At 37.7% G+C, this 23,732-nt stretch overlaps 1 long non-coding RNA gene across 1 annotated transcript; it reads left to right on the forward strand.

Annotated features, from left to right (window-relative positions):
• Positions 1-21: 21 nt before the first annotated feature.
• LOC115896988 lies at positions 22-16,378 on the forward strand. Its single transcript, XR_004056947.1, has 3 exons — positions 22-302; positions 12,929-13,006; positions 16,211-16,378. It is a non-coding gene; the product is annotated as an uncharacterized LOC115896988 (long non-coding RNA).
• The last annotated feature ends 7,354 nt before the right edge of the window (positions 16,379-23,732 follow it).

Raw genomic sequence — 23,732 nt, forward strand, 5'->3', positions numbered from 1 at the left:
GCCGACTGCTGGGGGCGCCCTGGGCTGTGGGGGCGTTGGCCAAGCCGGGCGAGTGGGCTTCTCGGGTTCTACTCGGTGAAGGCCAAGGCAAGGGCGTCGTCGCGCGCTGCCTGGCGAAGCCCAGCCCCTTCTCCCCCACACTATCCCTGACACGCCCGCCTGTCAAAGGCGCCCAGGCCCAGAGGAGCAGGGCGATTTTAAATGTCAGATCCTGCCGGCCATCCGCGACCGTTACCTGTGCGTCTTCAGCTCCTCAGGCTCCTCCGCTTGTCTCAGTTACAACTGGGAGCCCGGGTGGGCAGGTAATTCTAGCCACTTTAGTCTTAAAGGGATACTGAGGTCTGCTGAAGGGAGAATAATTAACAAAGCCATTAATCGAGTCCCAGGTTACCTTGGACAGTAATCATTTGAGTGCATAAGGAAAACCCTTTGTACCCTTTAAAAGTAATTCTGCCAGTTAAATATAGTGTTGGAACGTCCGTCAATTGAATGTCAAGTGTATATTTGAATAGTAAGCAGGAATTTCTAAACAGGGATGTGGAGTTGGTTAATAGCTTCACGTGTTGACATTTTTAAAGGTTGTTATTTATGTTCAACTTTTTTTTTTTTAATTCTCACAGTAGCATGAAGATCAAAACTATATTTGTGAACTTTCCTGACATTTTCCCCCCTGGCTTCTGGTGGCTTCTGCTCAGCCTTGAAGCCATGTATCGATACCTATCGATCTCAAGATTTTGTTATATATTCCTCTCTTTCACCTGGTCCAGTGTTCAGTATGCAGTCATGATTTCCTGACTGTTGAGAATGATTCTAGCACTAATTGGAAGCTTAATGACTAAAGAGAGACAGCTTAAGAGCACCCTTGTCTCAAATACTAGTTTTACCCTATTTACGAGGGAAATAAAAAGGCAATTCTATTTAAAAAAAAAAAAAAAAAAAAAACTTCTACTCCAGTTTTATAGCAGCTTAATATAATGGTCCCAGACTGGAGGAAAGCCAAATGTTATTCTACTAGCAAATGAATAAACAAGACATGGTATATCCACATAATGGAATACTACTTAGCAATAACAAGAAACAAACTAATACCATTCATGAATCTCAAATGCATTAGATGAAAGGAAAGAAGCTCAATCAAAAAATCTACTTATTATTTTGATTTCATTTATGTGACATTCAGAAAAATCAAAACTATAGAAACCGAAAACATATCAGGTGCCGAGTCAGGTGACGGTGGCATTGAGGGAGGGGACTGCAAAGGGGTAGAAGGAAACTTTTTGGAGAGATGGAAATGTTTTATATCATGACGGTGATGATTATGCAACTGCATGTATTTCTCAAAACTCATCAATTTGTACACTTAAAATTGATGAATTTTGTTGTATTTTAATTATACTTCAATATAATCTGATAGAGTTGGAGTGGCAATATTAATATCAAAGTAGGTTTTACAATAAGGAATATTAATAGCAATAAACAGGCACATTTCATAATGAAAAATTCATTGAGAGCATGGACCAATTCTACGTGTTTATATATCTAAGAACAGAGCTTCAAAATAGGATGAAGCAAAACCTAATAGCATTAAAAGGAGAAATAGGCAAATCCACAATTATACTTGAGGATTTCAGAACTTTTCTCTGTGTAATAAATAGGACAAGTAGACAGGAAACCTGTAAGGGTATAGGTGACTTGAAATAGCCCTATAGGCCGGGCGCGGTGACTCATGCTTGTAATCCCAGCACTTTGGAAGGCCGAGCCAGCCAGGCGGATCATGAGATTAGGAGATCGAGACCATCCTGGCTAACACGGTGAAACCCCGTCTCTACTAAAAATACAAAAAAAAAAAAAAAAAAAAAAAAAATTAGCCGGGCGTGGTGGCGGGTGCTTGTAGCCCCAGTTACTCGGGAATCTGAGGCAGGAGAATGGCTTGAACCCGGGAGGCGGAGCTTGCAGTGAGCAGACATAGCGCCATTGCACTCCAGCCTGGGCGACAGAGCGAGACTCTGTCTCAAAAAAAAAAAAAAAAAAAAGTAGCCCTGTAGACCAATTTGACCTAATTGACATTTATAAAATAGTCCACCCAACACTGGTGGAATGCTTTCCTCAAGTGTGCGTGGAACATTCACCAGGATTGACCATACTGACTGATACTAAGCCATGAAGCTAGTCTCAATAAATTTTAAAGGATTGTAATCATACATATTATGTTCTCTTACCACAGTGGAATTTAACTAAAAATCAGTAACAGATAGATAAATAGAAATCTCCAAATATCTGATAATTAACACATTCTAAATAACCCATGGGTCTAATTTTCTCATAAGGAATATTGGGAATTTATTTGAACTAAATAATAATGAAAATCCCACATATCACAATTTGTGGGTTGCAGGCAAAGCACTGATTAGAGGCAAGTTTATAGCATTAAAATGCTTAGGAATGAAGAAAGATCTAAAAATTTTTATTTGAGTTTCAACCTTAAGGCGCTAGAAAAAGAACAAATTGAATTCAACATGAGCAGAAAGAAGGAAGTAATAAAGATAAGAGTACAAATCAATGAAAGAGAAAATGACAAATAATAGATAAAATCAATTAAACCAAAAGCCATTTTTTGGAAAAGATCACAAAATGGATAACCCCCCAGCCAGATTGAGCAAGGAAAAATAAAATGGCACAAATTTCCAATGTTAGGAGTGAAAGGAGAAATCAATTCTATGGACATTAAAAAATAAGAGAATGTTATAAGCAAAATTGTGCAGTAAGTTGGACAATTTACATAAAATGAGCAGGTAGTATAAAATAATGCTTTTACAACAGTCCAATAATGATGTCATGTCACATATGTTGCTATTAAGAAGTTTTGAGCAAGTAACATGTTTCCAATAATAATTAAAATAATACAATCTGTGAATGATTTACTTTTCAAAATAGATTGGAATGGGTTCAAAGTCAATCCTATAATAGTGTGCAGTTACATACAATACACTGGGAAGTATTTGAAGCCAGAGCTTATTCTTGGTATGCTACCCATGTCTCTGGTACTATGCATGGGAGAATATCCCACACATAAACATCCTGACCTAGTGTTAGCAGAATGTTTGAAAATCCCTCAAATATGGAAGTGTCATATACAAATCAATGAATAATGTCAAGGATGGAACCAATATATGAAATGTGGGTTTTGGAAGATTTTAATGAGCTTTGAAAATAGTAGAATATTTTCAGTGGCAAAGATTTGGAGATGCTGGCTTCTTACAGCCTGGAAAATCTAGAGTTACATCCATGAATGTTATATACTGAAGTGAAAGAAAGAAAATAGACTAAAAGAAAGAAATATATTGAGATAAAAAATTACTTGTTGACATGTTCTCTTTGAAGGCACAGGCAAATAATAAATGATATTCAATAAATCTTAGGCAAGAATAAGAATTAACATTTAATGTTTTATAAGTTGAAACATCTTTGATCTCAGTGGTCAGAAAATAGGGTAATCATAATAAACACCCCAAACTGTTTTTTAAAAATACATATTGAGGCTGGTGCGGTGGTTCATTCCTGTAATCCCAGCACTTTGAGAGGCCAAGACCAGTAGATCACTTGAGGTCAGGAGTTTGAGACTAGCATGACCAACATGGTGAAACCCCGTCTCTACTAAAAATACAAAAAATTAGCCGGGCATGGTGGCTCATGCCTGTAGTCCCAGCTACTGGGGAGGCTAAGGCCCAAGAATCACTTCAAGAGGTTGCAGTGAGCTGAGATCATGCCACTGCACACCATCCTGGGCGACAGAGTGAGACTCCGTCTCAAAAAAAACAAAAAATTGAATTTGTTTTCTGGGCCAATATACATAAATGTATATATGCTACTAAACAGATTTTTTCCTAAGTCTCTGATTTATTTATTTATTTATTTATTTATTTATTTATTTACTTTTTGTATAGACAGGGTCTCATTTTATTGCCCAGGCTGATCTTGAACTCCTGGCCTTAAGTGATACTCCTGCCTTGACCTCCTAAAGCACTGGGATTACAGGTGTGAGCCACCATACCCAGCTAAGTCTTTGATGTAATACAAATGTTTTCTTCTGAGTATCAGATTTAATACAGAAAAATCAAGCCAACAATAATTACACGTAGACCAACAATTTATTTCTGCATGAGGGCAAGTGTCTTCAAGTTCTTGATTTCAGTTTGTTTGTAAGATACAACGCATGTACAAGAAACAGAGAGAAATAAAGCTGAAGATAATTTGATTGCCTCAGATAACAACCTGAAGTGAAATTAGAAAATTTATACCTTTCTCCTAAATCTGAAATATTCTCAAGGTAAAACTATAGGGTGAATTTCATTCCAGGAATGCTTTTCTGTCAAAGTAGAAAAAAACATATTGGTTCAAGAAAAATCACCCTGGTATATATCCACTCCTACACACAAATGTGACATCTTCACCCAAACTCAAAAGCAATTCACAACAAAAAGCAAATTTTGATATCCTGAATGCACTTGAGGAGAGACAAAAAGCTTGCTTCTCTTTTATAAGACAAGAAATGAAAAAGACCATAAAACTGATGAACACCCTAGTGTAGCAAGAAAAAATTGTAGGTTGCACAAAATATCAGTAAGATTGAGATTCAAACAATTTGATCATCTTAGGGAAGTATAACATTCATACATGAAACCATTCAAGTTTCTTAAGAATTACAGTTAATGAAGTATATTCCAAGCCAGAACAAACATATTTACTAAGTTTTGTTTTGCCTAAAATTCAGGTGAGAAATGAATTCATCATGGCAACTGGCATGATAAAAGGAACATGTACATTTTACATGCCTAATGGCATAAAAACAATTTAAGTATGTTATTTTCATTTGTCTCCCAGTTTTAAATCTATTGTCAATTGTTGGATAACAAACTTTGTGGCATACAACAGCAAATTTTTATTCTTTCTCACAATTTTGTGAGTGAATAGGACTCTGCTGGGTAGTTCTCCTTTGAAGTCTTTTATATAGTTGCAGTCAGGTGACAGCTGGTCTATAGTCATTGGAATTCTCCTCTGGGGTACCCGAGATGGCTTATGCACTTTGACATCTGGCAGATGAAACTGGCTGTTTAAATGAGAGCTGGGCTGGGGTTTTGACCAGAGCACCTACACAGGGCATCTCTATGTGTTTGGGCTACTCATGCAGAGTGGTTCAGGTTAAACACATTTCTTACACGGTGGCTGGCTTCCAAGAGGAAACATCCCAAGTTGGAATGTTCTAAGAAACATAGGTGGAGACTATAAGGTTTCTTATGACCTAACCACCAAGCTTCAGTCTGTTGTATTCTGTTGATCAAAAGCAAGTTACAGAGACAGCTCAGATGCAAGGGGAGGAGATTTATTGGGGGACTAACTACCACAGTGACATACAAAAGTAAACCTTTGTGAAGAATCCACAGAAACCTCTGAGAGGTATAAAGTTAAGTCTTTCATATAAGATTCATTGAAGTAAGAAGTTAAGGGATTCACATAAGATTCATTCATCAGAAAATTACTTCAACATAAATTAAAATAACACATTGAATTATTTCCTCCAGTTGAAATATTCCTTATTATGTAGCAAGTCATATTAGTCTGTTTGCATGCTGCTAATAAAGACATACCCAAGACTGGGTAATTTATAAAGGAAAGAGGTCTAATTGACTCACAGTTCAGCATGACTGGGAGGTCTCAGAAAACTTACAGTCATGGCAGAAGAGGAAGCAAATACCTTGTTCTCCACATGGCAGCAGGAAAACAAGAATGAGAGCTGAGCAAAGGGTAAAGCCCCCTATAAAACCATCAGATCTCATGAAAACTTACTCAGTATCACGAGAAGAGCGTGGGGACAACCATCTCTATGATTCAATTACCTCCCACCGGGTCCCTCCCACAATACATGGGGATTATGGGAACTACAATTCAAGATGAGGTTTGAGTGGGAACACAGCCAAACCATATCACAAGTGAATTCCTACAAGATTGCGGTCAAGCTGTACATGATCTGCAAATCTTTCCCAAAGCCTCTATTTTAGTCCCTTCTTTTTATATATGAGGAAATTTAAAACTAGAGAGTTTAAGTGACTTTCTCATCATCACACACAGTGAGGTAACAGCATAACCAGTCCTAAACTTCATTGTTGAACATCCAATCCAGTGTTCTTTCCACTGCATTCATTGCTTCTGATAAAGGTATAACAGTATGATGTTAGATTTATTGCATACTAATTAATTATTCAGTCAAAAATAATCCTTCTTTTTAAAATTTATGGGCTAGAAGGATGGTGGCTAATATCTTAGGTTATAGAAGTAAACAAGCCCTGGTTTGATTCCCTAGCATTGGTCCTTACTAGCTGTATGACTTTGGGCAAGGTTTGTAGCCTTTAAGGATGAGTTTCCTTATCTGTAAAATGTGCTTCATCCATAATATCCACCTCAAAGGATTGCTGTTACTATCAAATGAGGTAATGCAAATAAAGCCAATAGCACAGTGTTTGGCATGCAATAAAAGCCAATAAATATGACTGATAATACTCTGTGATTGTTGATAGGCTGGTTTTATTATTACTATATTTTCATTTTTATTTTATTATTTGGAACTACAACTCAAGTGTATATAGTTCTCTGATTGAAATATTGTTTTACTAGTATCATCTTTAAAGTGAGAAAATAAATTAATAATTTTCCTAGCTCCAGAGATGTGAAATCAGGTTACTTCAGTATTATCATGGAGAGGATCAAGCTTCTATTAGTTTCAGGAAATGAGAGTAGAAAACATATATATGGCTGGGCGTGGTGGTTCATGCCTGTAATTCTAGCACTTTGGGAGGCCCAGGTGGGCAGATCTCCTGAGATCAGGAGTTCGACGACAGGCTGGCCAACATGGCGAAACCCCGTCTCTACTAAAAATACAAAAAAAAAATTAGCTGGGTGTGGTAGCTGTAATCCCAGCTACTCAGGAGGCTGAGGCAGGACAATCTCTTGAACCCGGGAGGTGGAAGTTGCAGTGAGCCAAGATCGTGTCATTGCACTCTAGCCCAGGCGACAGAGCAAGACTCCGTCTAAAAAATAATAATGATAAAATAAAATAAAACATATATACATATGCAAATAGACGTTGTACAGCAATACTGTTATGAACGGCATTTTGTTATTTCCTTTTTTTTTAAATTGAAAAAGATGATTGCAAGAGAATTCTTTGGAGTGAGAAGATTTTACTTTGAGAAAGAAGAAGATTAATCAGGAAAGTCTGTCTGAAGAAGGAAGTTTCCCAAGGAAACTTCTAACTCAAGGGCATAGGAGAGTCAAAGCAGTGTGCCTCACCTTCAGCTGTGTATCTCCAGGTTTTCCTCTCACTCTTTAACTTGCTTCTGTATTTTAGGTTGCTGTTTTTGTTTGTCTACAGCTCATTTTATATTTGAAGTTGCTTATGGAAAATGACATTGACTTTACTTGATACTTCATCGCACGAGTATCACAGAAGCCACATGCATTTGCCTTTGTGCAGCTCCAGGAACACAGCAGTGGACTGTGAGAAGAGCTGATATTTCTCATACTCCTTCAAATTGTGTATCTAAAACATACACGTTACTGATCACTTCAAAAATTCTCATGCAAAAAAATAAGTGAGTTATTTTTGTTTTTGTTTTTGTTTTTGTTTTAGACGGAGTCTTGCTCTGTCGCCAGGCTGGAGTACAGTGGCACGATCTCAGCTCACTGCAACCTCCGCCTCCCGAATTCAAGCAATTCTCCTGCCTCAGCCTCCAGAGTATTTGGGATTACAGGCATGTGCCACCACGCCCAGCTAATTTTTGTATTTTCAGTAGAGATGGTGTTTCACCATGTTTGCCAGGATCGTCTTGATCTCTTGACCTCGTGATCTGCCCACCTCAGCCTCCCAAACTGCTGGGATTACAAGCATGAGCCACAGTGCCCAGCTATATACTTATATGTATATAAGTATATGTATATAAATATGTGTGTACATATATACACACTTATATATGTGTATATATGTACGTATATACATATGTATGTGTATATATGTACATACATAAGTTTACATATGTGTACATTTACATATATGTATATATGTACATATATACACATATACATATATGTACATATATACACACATATATGTACATATATACACACATACACATACACATATATATAGGTCTTTATAGTAAACCATTTCTGTTTCTCTAGTAACAATAATATTAAAGAGAAATGGAAAGTTTAGGCTATTTGATATTCAGTATAACCAGATGAGAATGAACTGCTGTGTTACTATTTAAACTAATTTTGGCTAGAACAAGTACAACCTTAGTCTTTCTAGAGCATAATGTATTTAACGATATTGAATTTCTTTTTTAATTTGCCTCAAGTACTTTCCTTTGTCCAAGGACTTATGCTTCAGTCAGGAGTCATACGTAGCACAGAACATTGTTGTGGGAGGTTAAGATAATTAGTGGACACTACATTTGCAGTTTGTTCAAATACTGTACTTGAATTATGCTAGCCACACATCAGAAAGTTCCCAATAAACCCCCAAATAAAAGCATAATAAAACAAATTATATAATATTCTTTCTTGTAAAACGTTATTTTGGAGAAAGTTTTCAGCTGAGAATCACTTTTCACTTTTAAGTTGGAAAATAAATTAGAATAATGCTAGAGTGCCAACGATTTCCCATGGAGAAACTTAAGAGTGAGTTAATTGTTGTACTCCCAATTTATGACTGTTATTGATTTGATTAACAGGTATCTTCACCTTAAAATTGTGTCGCCTTCAGCCTAAAACTGGGTTAATTCTGTTTTCAGTTTGAATGATTTTAAACATATTCATATAAACAAAACTCAAGAAATTGTCTAGCATGGTCTCTTATGGGCTTGGATCCTTGTTTAGTCCCTGTATCAGATGCTTTTAGGTGAGCATTATCAGAGATGTACATTTGGTTTATGACACCCATGTCAGTGTTAATGGTGCATTTCTTCTATCTGGTAGATATGGGGAGACAATTTGTTTCCATTGTTACTCACTTTATTCTACAGCCCCTGTCAAGTTCGCTCAGTATTTTGCTGATAAAAAAGAACAGACATTGTGCCTGTAATCCCAGCACTTTGGGAGGCCGAAGTGAGCGGATCACTTGAGACAAAGAGTTTGAGACCAGCCTGGACAACATGGTGAAATCCCGTCTCTACCAAAATACAAAAGTTAGCCAGGCATGGTGGTATGTGCCTGTAATCCCCGCTACTCTTGAGGCTGAGGCAGGAGAATCGCTTGAACCCGGGAGGCAGAGGTTGCAGTGAGCTGAGATTGTGCCACTGCACTCCTGTGTGGGCAACAGAGCAAGACTCCATCTCAAAAACAAAAAAGCAAACAAACAAAAAATACCCAACATTGGCATTACAATAAAATTCTGAAATTTCCATTTCATGGGCAAAAGTAGTAAAATATGGATCAAACAAATAAGTTGATAAATTTAGTATTTATGCAAGAATGTTTATTAGGGATATCAAAGTATTTCTTATTAATACTCCACAAAATTTTCAAGACATATATATAACTGAAGTAACAAATACTTATTTTTGTTTCTTTGAAGTTTTGTTGGGGGTTTTAGCCCTTAGCCTGATGCTATCCAGTGAGGGACATTATTTAGCAGCTGCATGATTTATTGCTGGTTGCATTTGGAAATGTTATTGATTGCCGTTATCACATGATCTCTATTAGGAAGCCATAGTCCATTCTGAACTATATATATATATAGTTGATTGATTTCCAACTATAGTAATGGATTATGTGGCTGCCTCTGTTTGCAGCCCACCTCAGACACACAATATCTTGCTTATAAGCCCTTAAAGGTAATTATGTATCCTTAAGTACTTCATCTTTCAGGGGTTATAATCCCCCAGCAGCCTTGCCACTTACTAGGCATCAGTTAAGTTCTTAAAATATCTCTTGTGTTTTTTCTAGTAGCAGTTGTCTGAGCTTCAACTGGCCATCCTGGAGGTATTTCCATATCCTTATTCTCATTTGCTTCATCCCATACAGCTGTATGTACAAGGAATCGTTTCATGACAGGGAACTGGCCACAGTCACAGAACTCATTGCCAGATAGTCTTTTGCCACTTGGTTCCCCATAGTGACCATTTCAAAAGCTGTATATGACATTTATGATAGCTTTAAGTGTCACTATCATCTGGAAAGCTGAACACACACCTCTGGAGCTTGATACTTCACTGACTCAAGATAAAACTTTGTCAGTTTAATCTTGGCCTCCTTGATTCCGGACACCAAAGTACCTATCATCAAATAATGCCCTATGTATTTTAGCCCCACAGAGTAGATGAAATGTCATGACTGTGGGTAGGGCTACCTGACAGAGGCTTGTCTGAAATCTGGTCTGTAGATAAATACTCATTCCACGGTTAGCAAGTTTCTTCTTATATGAAAACTTCCAGAAGAACAGCAATTAGCAGCATCATTTGAGAAATTAAATAACTTTAGCTACCATCATAATGTGGATGATATCTTGGGGTAATGAATCTTGTTACATGTGTGGAAAAATATTCTAACACAATCTATGTCTAATTTTTATAACTATAAACAAACATATGTAGATTGCTTTAACTGTTGCTGAAAGCATGTACTCTGATGCTTCATTTAGGCGGGGCCAGCTATGGAAAAATGAAAAAAACAAGATGCAGCCCTCAGCCTACCTCCAGGGTTCAAGGTGCAGGTGCCTAAGCCCAAATTGCATATGCGAAGATAACATTCAACATTCCAGAAAATAATTGGTGTTTATTAGACATAGCAAGCAGAGAGCCAAACAGGCAGTAGTTGGTTACCCAGGCAAATCTGCCGTGAGGAACCACAGCCCAGTCAGCAAACTAGGGGTAGGGGCAGGACTCCAACTTGAGTGGGAGGAGTGCTGGTAAGAACAAATCTAGAACAAGACTTAAATGTCATTCTTAAATACTACCTGGCTTGTATCAGGCTTAGTTTTGACTTGGAATAGCATAGATCCTGCAAGTATGAATAAAGTAGTCCCATTTCTAACAAAGGGTGTAGAGGCAGGAAATTAAGGTAGCAAGGATTCTGCCAATTTAGCCTTATTATCTTGCACTATAGTTTCATGTTTAAGCTGTCTTCAAGTGGTCTAGAAAGTAGAGTGTTAATAATATGCAAACATATTTCTTCATAGTGTTAAACATAAAATTCAAATAATATAATTACTTTTTGGTGTTTATATTTGGTTTAATATATCTATATATGTTTAACACAAATAATTTTAATCATAATCTTATCTTGCTTTCAGCATTAACTACAGCAAAAGTAATTTTTGAAATTGGTGCTAATTGGATGTGTTCTTTTTATAAAAAGCAAATGTCTTCCTTTATTTACCTAAGCCCTCTCAATTTTTATAGATGAATGAATTTACTGACTATGCAACTGTCTGATTTTACCTCTTAAAATTTGTGCCTCCCTCAGTACAGATATGTTTGATGAGTGAGCTAATGAATAAATGGACCAACATCCAGCACAATTGTAAAACTTAGTATATGCCTAATAAATGAATTTAATAAATGAATGAATGTGAAATCATGGATAGTAACAACATTGCCAATGGAAATTAATTTTTTGGAAAATTTGATTTCTGAAATAAGTCAGAAACCTCTATTATATGAGGTCAGATACATAGAGAAATTAAAAGGACCCTACCTGCCTTTTTTTTTTTTTTTTTTTTTTTTTTTTTTTGCAAATCAAATGGCTTTACTCCAAGGAATTCTAGGCATTGTCACAAGGTGTAATTTGCCAACTGCATATGAGTCCTTAAAATACCTTCAAGTAAGGCTACAATAATTGTTCAAAAGTAGGTTTATAGAGTTAAACACTGCTGTGCTGTGAAAATACTACAATTTTGTTAGCACGGTAGTACATTTTGATAGGTATATGTAGCCACATTGTAAAATAGCTAATCTGTCACACTGTGACTCATGATTCTTGATCACGTTTCATAATATTTCTTCCTAAAATTTGCTCAAAGCTTTGATATTTTACCAACTAAAAACACTTTTCCATAAGCCTTAATAAGCTTATGATGAACTTCTGCTGCAAGAGCAATTTTCATATTTAAGAATTAAATCGGCCAGGCACAGTGGCTCATGCCTATAATCCCAGCACTTTGGGAGGCCAAGGCAGGTGGATCACCTGAGGTCAGGAGTTTAAGACCAGCCTAGCCAACGTGGTGAAACCCCATCTCTACTAAAAATACAACAATTAGCCAGGCATGGTAGCGGGCACCTGTAATCCCAGCTACTTGGGAGGCTGAGGCAGGAGAATCACTTGAACCTGGGAGATGGAGGCCACAGTGAGCCAAGATCACACCATTGCACTCCAGCCTGGAGTGAAACTCCATCTCAAAAAAAAAAAAAAAAAAAGAATAAGAATTAAATCACAGTGTATGCTTTGCCTAAGGGCCATATATGTAGGAGATAGCCGTTTTAAACTAAATATATTAAATCATAAACACTGACAGATAAATCATCCTACAAGACAGCTTTAAATCATAATGTGATATGACATTAATTTATCAAATATTTGTTCAAGACCCATATGCCAGGCACTTTCTAGGAAAAAAAGCATTCTAGCAAGAGAACATAGACAATAAACTAATAAGAAAATTGTCTAAAATATTAGAAAGTGGTAAATGCTCTTGTAAAAGAGTAAGCAGGATCTGAGGGCTAGTGTGGGAGGAGTGGAGATGTGATCTTAAATAGGGGGTGGTTGAAAGTGGGTGCTCATGAGGGAGGTACATTTGAGTAAATAAGATGGTGAAGGAATGAGCTGCTTTTGTGTATAATACGTTAATAATTATTCTTGTAAATTTCCTTCTGAACAGCCCTCATTGTCTATATGGATGATGTCATTCTCTTGCCAAAAACTCTTCAATGACTTCCTACAGCATTTGGCATAATATGTAAGCTCCTTAATTTGTTCTATGACTACCTCCGTGATCTCACCTCATCTTCAGTCTCTAGCCCCTTGCCTTTTTCTCTTGATTACTCTGCTTCAGCCATACTGGATTTATTTCAGTTAGCTCGTGAGTACCAATGGCTTTCCTACCTTTTGGCCTGCTCACAAGCTTCTTTCTCTCTGCTTATAATCATTCTCCAGACTTTTACCTGACCAACTTCCCAACTAGCTGACTACTCTACTTTGTCCTGTTCTTACATTCTCATTGCACAATATGTTTGCCTTCCCATCCCTTATTACAATCATAAGTAAATAAAATGTAATAATTTGCTTAGTTTCTATTTTTCTGATAGATCTTAAGCTCCTTGACGATAGGGATGTTGTGAGATGTCTGCCTTGTTTGTCACTGTGTCTCCAATACCTGCCACATGGTAGATGTTCAGTATTTATTGAATGACTAAACCATGCTTCCAAAGGTTATATAACTGGGCTAAGAAAAGAGAATGTACACAAGGTTAGGGTGGGCAAATAAAAGTGAAAGTGTTTTTTCCCTGACTGCACTTAATATTTCAGCAAGTTAAATGGCCAAGACTGAAAGACCTTTAAGGTCTTTAGGCAGTTCTTTTAGGGTGTATTCTTCTCATGAATCCACATATAACTGGCAATGAATCTCCTTAGGTAATGATTATAGACTAGGAAATGTAGCTATTAGATGCTTCTCCAAACATTTTGGTTCTCTCTGCTACTAGGCATGTGGTAGAAATCCACTTCCCTATCCTCTTGAAGTTGGAGATGGTCATGTGACCTTGGATTATGAACTCTGAGTGGTTATAGGATATGTCACTTTTGGGAAGAAGCTTTAAGAGTCACGACACAATTAGTGCCTTTCTCTTTGCCACAGTACCTGGCAATGCTTCAGGTAGTAGCTAGTCTGTTAGTGTCCCTGTTCCCTTCTTCACTGTTTTGCTTTCTACCTGTCTCTGCCTTATCTCAGGCATCTACTGTTTCTGTCCTGGAAAACCTCTTAACTTATGTCCCTGTTTTCACTTTCACTCCCCTCTGATATATCTACTGCATTGTGGCCAAAGTGGATTCTCTAAAAGAGGCTCTGATCACACTCTTCTTCTGTTTAAAACTCTCCGGGAAATTCTCATTAACTTCAGGAATAAGTCTACACCCTCAGCAGAGTGTATTCAAGCAGGACCTTTGAGACCCTCAGCCACTGCCCCGTCCCATCACAAGCTAGCCGGATGTCCATCCCCCATAATCCCATATCTTACACTTCTATATTAGTGCTTTTCACAATATCTCACAGCAACCCCTGTCAGCTCTGTGACAGCAGAACACTGGGCTGCAAGGATCTTAGTGCCACTCCATGGTGGGACACCCTCAGCCCTGCAAATGTTTTTTACTCACAATTGACCAGGCAAGTAAAAGGAGAGCATACAGTATGCTTGTTATTGAAATCACCAGGTATACATCTCTGATTTCTGATTCATTTTATTTTTCCCCCTTTTTTCCTTAAGATAAAAGGTTTATATCTTTTATTTGTGTTGAACATATTCAGTCTTGAAACGTGTTCATCTCTGATATGTATGTGTCCTCTATATTAATTATAAGTCCCTTTTCCTAATTTTTTTTCTTAATCACTGGATGTTGTCTTCCTCTTAGGATTTATTACTATGGGAGCCTGGACAAAATAAAAAATTAAGTATAGACTATTCTATTCAAAGTATCTTAACTACATTTAAGTCCTATTGGATTTATAAAAAACAAAACAAAACAAAACAGGAGAAAATTAACCAGTGTCAACTAACACTGTCAAAGGAGCAGAAACTGAAGGCCCTCAAACAATGCTCAGAGGGACCAAATCTCCATGTGGTCCTATTCAAGTAAAATAAATTACTGACTTAAATGTACTTGAATATCACCAAAGCTTAGAAACTACATTAAAAATACATGTTTTTACACTACAGAAAAATAGAGAAATAAGTTGATGATCAAGTTTGAAATACCAGGACCTCAAGAATAGAAAGATTGAGTAAGAATAAAGGACTGTGAAGCCAAAGACTGTTGAGTGTTTATCTAGTATAGTACATCCTCTTGCCTTCTGGCAACAATCCATTTAAGTCATCCTATAATAGGGAGAATCTCTTCTTTTTGTGAAGTCATGAGAAATGAATTCCATAAGCTCTCTTGATTTGTTCATTCCACTGGGATACCTTGGTGATCCCAAACTGTTTCAACATTTTAACTGCCTTCTAATTTCCTTATCATCTTTGATTTGCCCTACCTTTAAAATATTTAATTTTGGCAATTTGGTTCAATTATTTTTATATCACAGTTGTCATTTGTCGAGGGTAAATTTAGCTTACATATATTTAGGTGGGCTTATATTTTGTCCTGCAGGAAAAAGTGATGTAAGAACTAGGCATATATATAAGAATGTTATATGTTTACCTAATTTTAAAATTGCAAATCACATTTAAAAATTTGGTGGCTCAAACTATAGATAAAAATTTTTGGCTGGGCACGATGGTTCATGTCCGTAATCCCAGCTCTTTGGGAGGTCGAGGCTAGCGAATCACAAGGTCAGGAGTTTAAGACCAGCCTGGCCAACATGGTGAAACCCTGTCTCTACTAAACATACAAAAATTATCTGGGCATGGTGGCATGCACCTGTAATCCCAGCTATTTGAGAGGCTGAGGCAGGAAAATTGCTTGAACCCGGGAGGTGGAGGTTGCAGTGAGCTGAGAATGCGCCATTGCACACCAGCCTGGGCAACAGAGCAAGACTCTGTCTCAAAAAAAAGAAAGTTACTTGGTAAGTAATAAGAGCTTAATGGTAATTTTTAAAAGGAAAAGATTATTCTTTTCAGCTTAAAATTTATTTTACAGAACATAATATTAATTTAGCTCAATTTAGCCATTCCATAATGTATACATACTTCAAAACATCATGATTAATGTATGCAAATTTTTGTCAATTGAAAAACCCATTAATTAAAAAAACTAGAACATATTAATATTATATGAATGTTTAGTTTTAAATATGTGAAAAATGTTGAGAATAACATAGTTGTAGTTTCTTTTAAAAACCACCACCAAAACAATAAAAGATGAAAAGGCCATTTTCCTATTTATAGCAGGGGCTACAAATAAAATATTTAATTTTATTCAATACATTTTTCAAAGCTCTTTTGCTTAGATTACTTGCCAGGGAGCCTGAAGTTTTCATTATCTGAATTTCACCTTGGGATTAGGGGAAAGAAATTGGATAGTGTTGTCTTCTGAAGGCACTATCCAGATGAATCCACAAGAACTCAGAAGAAGAGAGGGAATATGCTGAAGAAACTCATTTACCCTTGTCCTATTACCAAATATTTATTTTTATTAAGGAACTATCAACACAAAAGACACAGAGACCCTGGCTGTGAATGAATGAGGTAATGTACAATTAGCTTTTAGTACATTTTTTAAAAAGAAGCAATGAACAGAAACACAATGTTTGGTTTGTGGGATAAGAACTCAGAGAACCTCCTATTAGGATTACTGAGGCCAAGAGTATAAGGGAAGGATTGGAACCACTGGGAGGCCAGGCAAAATTTGGTAGCCATGATAGGCTAAAAAGCTGATTACACCTGCTCTTCTACAATTTTACCTAGGGCTTCAATATTTATTCAATTTTGTCATTTTTTCATTAGTTTAGTCTTTCATTCACTACTCATTTGATGAACACCTACTTTTTAGCCAAACACTATCGTGAACACTGGATGACAAAGATGAAAAGGACAGAGACCCTGCCCTGGAAGGAGTCAGAGTTGATGCAGGTCCAAACGCTAGTGTTTACAAGACTCACCTAGTGGTTTTGCTTCAATAGGAGATTCCTGGATCCCATCCACAGAGCCTGGGATTTAGGAAGCATGGAGGTACTGAGGTGAGTGTAGCAATGATCTTCTGAGTGTGCACTGATTTGTCTCTTGGCCTGGCATTGTATGTGCTCTAAATTCAGACTGATCTCCTTCAGTTCATTAGAAGGAATAAAGTGTGTCTTGACAGAAGAAAGGAATAAATCAGTAAGGAAAGTATAAATATAGAGAAAAAATTATCAGGAAGTGAGAATGAGGCAGGAGGAAAACGAAAATGAATATGAAGTGACTTAGTGGGACCCCCCCCAAAAAAGACAAGACTGGGCAGTATTGGAGTGACACACAGATACGAGGCTCTTTCCACACAGGAAAGATCCTGACATCTGAAGAAGTGGAATTCCACATTTCACAGGATGGGCAGCAGTTACAGTCCCTAACTGTGAGGCAAGCCAGCTTGTTACCCAGGAAGAGGTACCCGCTTGGTCCACGTGTTTGTGTAGCAGCCACCTTTGAGTTCTGTGGGAAATGTGCCAGCTTCCTGCAGGGTGAGCCTGAGGAGCCTTAGAAAGCTACCACTGGTGCATGCCTGTAGTCTCAGCTACTTGGGAGGCTAAGGCAGGAGAATCGCTTGAACCTGGGAGGTGAAGGGCGCAGTGAGCCAAGATCGAGTCACTGCACTCCAGCCTGGGTGACAGAGTGAGACTCCCAAAGAAAAGAGAAAGAAAGAGAGAGGGAGGGAGGGAGAGAGAGAGAGAGAGAGAAAGAGAAAGGAAGGAAGGAGAGAAAGAAAGACAGAAAGGAAGAGAGGTTGGGATGAAGGGAGGGAGGGAAACTGAAGCAGGAGAATCGCTTGAGCCCAGAGGTGGAGCTTGCAATGAGCTGAGATAGCACCACTGCACTCCAGCCTGGGCAACAAGAGTGAAACTCCATCTTGCAAGAAAGAAAGAGAGAAAGAGAGAGAGAGAGAAAGGGAAAGCTGGAAAGCCACCACCGGCTCACAGATCTGGGGACCACCACCATTTGAATAACTCACTTCGGAGGCAGTCATTGCAGTATTAAAGACTTTCCACTGAAATGATCCAGGCCATGGGGGCTAACTGCCACACTCACTCCCACCAAGAGCTACCCTCTGCCTGTCCATTTTCGCCCCTCACCATCCTCTTCTGCCCTCTCACCTGCTCCCTCCTTCCGGCTGGCCATCCTACTCAACGTGGCTTCTGATTCCCAGTTGCTTGCATTGGAGTTGGATTTCCCCTGATATAGTACTGCCAAGAGGCCCCTGACCTCTGTGTCTCTGGGCACAGCCCTGGAACACCCATCAGTGAACTGCACCCTGACAATTTGGAGTCCAGCTTTCAGCCTTAAGGGACTGGACTAGATATTCCCTGGTAAGGACAGCTATAGTCCCTGGGAAGGGAAGGAAAGAGGCAAATACAGAGTTCTTACAGGCCCAGGATTGCACCTGCTCCACCCACAAAACCCTTGTATGCACTCCTTCCTCCAAAATAAAAATAATAACAGCACTTTTCAGACTTTCCAGACTACCTGGTTTGGAAATAAGGCAGAGAAATGGAGTCCGCTCCTGGTCCCCTGCCTGACTGGTGATGCCACCTGGACTGCAGGTATCGGTGGGAGAATAATGAAGGATCCCTTCCTCTGCTCTTTAAGAAGGGAAGCCAATCTGGTCAAACAACATGAACAGGGAATCTGGATGCTTCTGCTAGTTCAGTGGTTCTCAGACACTTGCCACTATTTATCTCTGGCTTCACCTGAGGGCTAGACTCTCCTGGAGGTAGTGACCAGGGTTGCAGGGTTGTTTACACTGAAACCATGTGGTGGGAGCCATGATGCTTATGTAGCAGACAGTGATTCAGGCCACTTTCCTCAGAAGTGTGCTGAGTCCACAGGATTTTGACAACATATGCATGCCTCTTGAAGCCCAACAGGAATATAAGGTTGACTTATCCTGTCTTATTATTTGGAGTGACTTGGTCTGTTCTTTGAAACAGGTGTGTTCTCTGAATTCTTTCCTTATAAATAAAAAAGGAATGTTAGCTTGGAGGAGAGGAATGTATAAATACTATGCAGCCATAAAAAGGATGAGTTCATGTCCTTTGCAGGGACATGGATGAAGCTGGAAACCATCATTCTCAGCAAACTAACACAAGAAAAGAAAACCAAACACTGCATGTTGTCACTCATAAGTGGGAGTTGAACAATGAGATCACGTGGACACAGGGAGGGACACATCACACATTGGAGCCTGTTGTGGGCTGGGGGCTGGGGGAGGGATAGCATTAGGAGAAATACCTAATGTAGATGACAGGTTGATGGATGCAGCAAACCACCAAGGCTCAGGTATACCTATGTAACAAACCTGCACATTCTGCACGTATACCCCAGAACGTAAAGTATAATAATTTTAAAAAGTTAAAAAAAAAGAACTAACAATGAGACTTACAAGAATGGAGTGATAATTTCTTAGGTCAAGAGAAAAAAAATCAGAAATTAGGTAGAGTTGAAAACACAATGTGAAGGATATTTTTGGTGAAGCATTTGATAAACACATTTTAACAGCTTAAACTGAGAACTCAAAATTGGTACCTGATTGACTGAAAGTCCCAAACTATGTTTTAATGTATTATAAATACTAGATTATACATGCATAGACAGCAGACCCTTATCTAGCTTGGAGTTACATTACTTTTACTGTTTAAGCCATAATGATTGGCCTTTAACACTTGCCCAGACTATTTAAATCTGACATCTCCTTTCTAGGATTTCTCTCAAGTATTCCTGGGAATCCTTAGAGAATGCTACCACATCCCTCTAACCCATCCTGGTGACCACTCTGCCCTACAGAACTCTCCAAGTCACCTTTGGCCATTTCTAAGTGAAAACTGATACTGTTCACAACACACTGTTTTGTTCCTAGTATAGACATACCCTTTCTCTTAAACTTTCCAAATCTCAGCAAAGTAAGGGACAATGATGCTTTACTGTTTGGGAGATAAACTCTGGTACCTCAGTAATTTACCATGGACATTAGAATACAGTGTCAGGGTTGTAGCCTAGCTCTATGCAGATTCCTGTGTGTCTAGGCACCAGTACACTACTCCAGCCAAGGAGAAATTTCCATGTTCCTTCACTTCAAGACCCCTATTCTTTGGTCCTATATTTCAGAAATGCCCCAAGGACCAGGCCCATCAATTCTTGCCCCACCTAGACTGATATTGAAAATAGGTACCTGTTCTTTTAGCAGAAGAAGCCAGGCATGGATTGACAGTCAAGTGTTAGATAATGCAATCATAGTGGGTGAAAATGTCCTTCCCAAGTTTTTGGATAATTCAATCTTAACATGGAGGCCACTGACATTCTGTTTGTGTCCATATTTTGGGAAAACAGTTCTCTAACTCTGCAAGTCTATAGTCTGCCTAAAAATGCAGCCATTTATATTACTACATTCAAATTTGTGGAGACTTCACAATTTTCTCCAGGAACAATGATACGTACTTTTATGTAATTAAAAGTTCCATCCTGGTGAATTTCCCAAAACAAAGGGAATTTGTTCTAAAACTTAATTGATATTTCCAACTCTGGGAACTGAAACATTCAGCAACCACAAATGGTAGTTCCTTTTCTAAAAATAATTTTAAAAAGTAATTCTTAAATTCTTCCCAAAAAACCCACATGAAGTTATAGTTAATATTCACAATGAATTTAGGTTAATATGGAGAAACATAGAACAGAGATGAGATATTCACATGCATTTATTTTTAAAAGATATAACTCAAAGAAATATATTGTCATTTCCAAGTGTGTATCTTTTTTTTTCTGGAGAAAAGTTCTAGTGTAGGCCCTCTTTCTATTTTCATAACAGCATTGACACACATTTCTTCAAACAGAATTATATTCTAATTCAAATAATTTATGAAAATATACATCTTAAACTACAGAAGTGATTGCAGCAATTAGCTAGAAATGAAATATATGAAAAATTAAGAGTGATTTTATAACATTTTAAGCATGAAGGTTTTTGCTTACACAAATAGTACCTATTTCTTATTTTCAAAAATTGTGAGATATGGGAAGGTATACATAAGAAAAATGCTTACCAATAATCCTACCATCCAAAGTAATCAGTTGTTATTTTGCTATCTTTCCTTGGTGTATTTTTCTAATAATTAAAAAGTAGTTGTGATTATATGCTATACTAATTTTCCCATGTATTTGAAATAAAATTATTTTCCTATATCATTAAAAATGATTTACAAATATCATTTTGATGAAAATAATAATATTATTATCGACCTTGGCTTTTGATGATCTTTTTAATTCCTGAGATTAGTTATAAGGCATGCTTGTACAGGTCATTGTAGAACAAATAGTTTTGTCAGAATTGAAGTTCTGTTGCATTCCAGTTTAACTTATACCATTATGAGAAGACTAGACTTTTCAGAAGCTGGTTAAAAGCAAAACACATGGTTTGCCTCCAAACTGAGGTGGAACCCTTGGTTCAAGCCTTTTATAGGCCAGTGAATATTCTCATTAGTTCTAGAAGAGCCTCTAATGATGGGAGAGCTAAGTGAGTCAATCATAACTACATTGGATTGTGCTATCTAGTTCCCCTAATGGATGTACACCAAAAGCCTTCTTTGATCTCCTTTTATGTACCAGACTTATTTCTAGATGTTGTACAGTAGTAAACAATTAGAGCAGACCCTGCCCTTGTGGCACTGCATGGGTGAAAGGTATGCTCCCTGTCCTCACTCATCGTAAGAGTCATGGTCAACACTCCTATAACAAAAGACAGGTTAATAAGAAAAAAGCATAGCAAATTTATTTAATCTAAATTTTACAGTGATACAGGAGCCTCAGAAATGAAGACCTAAAGGCCCAGGGAAAACTGTTGTAGGTTCGATGAAGAATGGAGAGCCATGTAGGAGTGTAATTGGATAAAGGATATGATCTAATGATTATGGACTGGTGGGAGAAACATAGCAAGGCCTTTCTGCACAGATTCTCCTTGGCCTGTCTGTGTAGCATTCCTTCCTCTGAGGTATGGACAACACCCCACTGGAATGAAGATCTTGAAGGGAAAAGGGAGAGGGGAAAGACCTTTATAGACTTTATGGCTTGCTTTGAGGGAGAGAGGTTCTAGTTTCTATGACTCAAGTCATAGTCAAGTCTATTATTGACTTTGAAAGAGGAATTTTGGCTTCTATGGCCTGTTTCTGGGGAGAACAAGGGGAAAGAGACAGGAGGGCAGGAGAAGATCATAGAAAATTTTCTTCCAAGGCCTTTCAATCTCCTTTCGTTCAAAATACTCAGCACGCCAATGTGTCATACTTTGGGATATCATGTTCTGAGCCCTGAGAGCACTAGCAAGCTGGCTGGAGCTTGTTAAGTAAAATTTATTTGAAAGTTTCTGTGCAGCATTAAATCATTGGAGTAAGTCTTCTTAATCATTGAGCATGTAAGATGGTGGTACAGATAAGAAAGCAGTATTATAATTCTTCAAAATAAAACAAATGAAGAAATGTCTATTTGATTATCTGGCATATTTCATTTCTCGAACCTTGCAAAATAAAATATGCCCTTCATAGCTAGTCTAGGGGAAGAAAAAAACATGCAGTTATCCTACTTAAGAGCAGATCATGAGTCTCAGGAGTGAATAAGTAATGTGTCAAAAGTATACTGCACAAAATGTATCCTTCATAGAGCTTATAATCAGAAGATTGTGTACTAGGCAATGAATTTTATATGCAAAATAATCAAATAGATGGAGTTCTTATAGCAAAAAAAATCTATTTTATACTTTTTAACTTTTATTTTAGGTTCAGGGGTACTTGTGCAGGTTTTTTATGTAGGTAAACTCATGTCATGGGGGTTTGTTGTACAGATTATTCCTCACCCCAGGTACTAAGCATATTACCAATAGTTATTTTTTCAGCTCCTCTTCCTCCTCCCACTCTCCACCCTCAAGTAGGCCCCAGTGTCCATTGTCCCTTCTTTGTGTCCATGTGTTCTCATCAGTCAGCTTTCACTTATAAGTGAGAACAGGTGATATTTGATTTTCTGTTCCTGCATTAGTTTGCTAAGGATGATGGCCTCCAGCTCCATCCACATTCCTGCAAAGTACATGATCTCATTCTTTTTATGGCTGCATAGTATTCCGTGGTGTATATGTACCACCTTCTCTTTATCCAGTCTACCGTTTATGAGCATTTAGGTTGATTCCATGGTTTTGCTATTGTGAGTAGTGCAGCAATAAACATAGAAGTGTAAATGTTTTTTTGGCAGAATGACTTCTATTCCTTTGGGTGTATACCCAGTAATGGGATTGCTGAGTTGAATGTTAGTTCTGTTTTTAGCTCTTTGAGAAATCACCCACAGCTTTCCATAAGGTTTGAACTAATTTACTCTCCCACCAACAGTGTATAAGTGTTCCATTTGCTCTGCAACCTCACCCACATCTGTTATTTTTTGACTTTTTAGTAATAATCATTCTGACTGGTAGGAGATGGTATCTCATTGTGGTTTTGATTTGCATTTCTCTAATGATCAGTGATGATGAGATTTTTTTATGTGCTTGTTGGCAACATGTATGTCTTCTTTTGAAAATTGTTCATGTCCTTTACTCACTTTTTAATGGAGTTGTTTGTTTTTTTCTTGTAAATTTAAGTTCCTTAAAGATGTTGGCTATTAGACCTTTGTTAGATGCATAGTTTGCAAATATTTTCTCCCATTCTGTAGTTTGTCTGTTTACTTTGTTGATAGTTTCTTCTTGTTTTTACTTTTACATGAATGTTTATAGCAACAATATTCACAAAAGCCAAAACATTAAAACAACCTAAATAT

Source organism: Rhinopithecus roxellana, chromosome 4 (assembly GCF_007565055.1).
Source record: "Rhinopithecus roxellana isolate Shanxi Qingling chromosome 4, ASM756505v1, whole genome shotgun sequence".
NCBI classification, from domain to species: domain Eukaryota; kingdom Metazoa; phylum Chordata; class Mammalia; order Primates; family Cercopithecidae; genus Rhinopithecus; species Rhinopithecus roxellana.